At 33.5% G+C, this 2749-nt stretch overlaps 1 non-coding gene across 1 annotated transcript; it reads right to left on the reverse strand.

Annotated features, from left to right (window-relative positions):
- Nucleotides 1–1698: 1698 nt before the first annotated feature.
- LOC111810518 (FCS-Like Zinc finger 7) lies at nt 1699–2460 on the reverse strand. Its single transcript, XR_015411770.1, has 2 exons — nt 2110–2460; nt 1699–1939 (listed from the first exon to the last, which is right to left on the reverse strand). It is a non-coding gene; the product is annotated as an FCS-Like Zinc finger 7 (transcript).
- Nucleotides 2461–2749: the final 289 nt, after the last annotated feature.

Raw genomic sequence — 2749 nt, forward strand, 5'->3', positions numbered from 1 at the left:
TATATATATAGTTTTGTCCATTTATCATATTTTCCATCTTTTTTTTATAAAATAATATTGTAACTTTCACAACTCAATTATACTAAATATTTTTAATATTAAATGCTAAGGAGAGGTCAAACTACGACGGTTGAGTAGAGAAAAATTGATGTGAAAATTACATACGACAATGACATCCACTTTAAACATGGACTCATAAACGACACGGTAATAAAATAAGTAGTGACATGGAGATGACATGGTTGATGACATAAATGCTATGATCATTATCTACTGACGATTCAATATCAATAATATTATTACTTCAATTTAGAGTTTTTAGTTGGATAAATTTTAGCGATGGAATAATAAGTTATAATTCATTGGTTGATTGTATCGTTAACCATTTCTTTCTTTTCGTGTGAAGAACTTATTATGAATCTACTGATTTCTGCCGCTTCAGTTATTGCTGCTGAATTAGCCGTCGGGTTTGCGTCTACTGGACCTGGAGTTGGTTAAGGTACTGCTGCGGGTCAAGCTGTAGAAGGGATTGCGAAACAACCCGAGGTGGAGGGAAGAATCTGAAGTCATTTCTTATTCCTACGAAATTCTTCATTTATTTCTAAAAAAAATTTACACCGTTTTTTCTAGTGTTCTAATAAAATTTCTAATGTAAAATTGGTAATAAATTCAAAAGTATTTGATTAAAAAATATATAATAAAGTATTTAATATATTCTAAAAATTTAAATTTCAATACCTCATCGTTATTTTCTAACCTAAATAAATAAATATAATTATATAATAAATTAGTGTAACAGTTCAAGCCCACCACTAGTCGATATTGTCCTCTTTGAACTTTCTCTTCCGAGCTTCCTCACAAGATTTCCACATCTTTATAACGCATGTTTCGTTATTCTCTCCAACCGATGTGAGATCTCACTGTTAGTTTTATACTTTAATATACATATAAAAGTGGGGTAGAACGGGGATTGAAGTAGGACCGGGACAAAGGACAAAGAATGCAATCTCGTCATTGACTCCATTTAGCTAACGGGTAAAAATCCTTCCCTACTCACAACTCCACTCACTCTCAAAGAAGGTCCCACAGATAAAATAAACATCTCTAAGAGAATACCGTCGATAAATTTCCTATTTCGTGATATTAAATTCTTGTTTTAGATAAGCAAATACAATACGTCTCGTAGATTTAATATTAGATTATGAAATTTTATATTATACTTCATTTAATTGTAGTGTGAATATGATTAGAAAACTAGGCATATGGGACCCTTTTGCCCCGTTGATTTTGGGGTTACCCTACTCCCTCATAGCTTCAATCATTTATTTTCATAATCATATAATTCAAACCCAATCACTCTCTCTTACCCTACAATAATTTACCCACTCCCTCCATTATTTATTCACTTCCAAAACCTCACAAAATTACGCACATTCACATTACAAAAATCCCGACCTCGGGCCGTGATTCTATTCCTTTACTGTAATGCTTAGATCCATAGTTAACAGATATTGTCGTATTTGAGTTTCCCCTCAAAGCTTTAAAATGCATCTAGGTAGGTAGGGGGTTTTACTCCCCAACTAATGTGGGACATCATCACATTTACGTTCTCTCGACTACACCTAAATCCTTATAATCGTAATGTTTTTTTATTTCATCTCTATACTTTCGTTAAATCAAATCAAAACTCGAACCAAATCGAAAAACAAAAATTGCATATATTTTCAAACAAAGACGTGGATATCGATTTGTGATTCATAATCATACAAACAAATATAACACTAGAAAACCCATCTAAAATCCGCTGCCAAAATCTGACCTTTCTTTATGCCGGCCGCCGCAGCCGCTGCCGTGGGCGGTGGTGGTGCCCTTTTATTTTGTGAAATCTTGTTCCATCTTCTTCTCTCTGCACTCAGCACTGCAAAAAGCAGTATCTCCCCTACACACAAAACTCAATTTTAAACAATAATTTAAACCAAAAAAATAAAATAAAAATAAAGCTTGAATTAATGAGTTATTATTAACAAAACCCATCAATTTTTTTTGGGGAAAATATTGAAATTTAGAAAAAAAAAAAAAAAAAAAAAATATAAAATTAGAGATTCATACATGTACATGTAAATGTCACGGGCGGGGGAGAGACGGCGGTGACAGAAGGTGCAAGTGCGAAGAAAGTGGAGAGAAGAAGGGTCATCGGAGTGTTTGTTAAAGGCGGAGAGATTTCTCCGGCCTCTTGGTGACACAAAAGATAAGGTGTAATTCATTTGATCAGTCTCCGGATTTTGGGTGGCGATCACCGGAGAAATATCTCCGGTGCCGGAATTGTGATGATTGGATGGCTGTTCACACTCCACGTGGCTGAGATCCACCGTGATTCCTGATATACTCGCCGTTCTTTTCATCTGCGGCCGTGGACGCTTCCTTAGTATCATCTTCTTCTTCTTCCTCCGAGAGAGAGAATTAGAAGATGCAGAGTGAATGATTATTATTATTAAAAAAATATATAAAAAACAAAACAAAAAAAAAAAAAAAAAAAACACAAAAAACAAAAAGGGTATATTACAAGTTTGTGCTTTGAGTCTACTTTTTAGTTCATATGATTGTGATATTTTTCTTAAAAAAAATTCTTAATTTGTTAAATTACTGATTATTTCAAATTTAATAATAATACGGAAATCACTACAAGGGGAGTAAGATTCGGATTACCTCGTTGATCGAATATCTCAAGGCAAGAATACTTGTTTAAGAT

The sequence above is a fragment of the Cucurbita pepo genome, chromosome 14, assembly GCF_057944985.1.
Source record: "Cucurbita pepo subsp. pepo isolate OVF chromosome 14, ASM5794498v1, whole genome shotgun sequence".
In the NCBI taxonomy this organism is placed as follows: domain Eukaryota; kingdom Viridiplantae; phylum Streptophyta; class Magnoliopsida; order Cucurbitales; family Cucurbitaceae; genus Cucurbita; species Cucurbita pepo.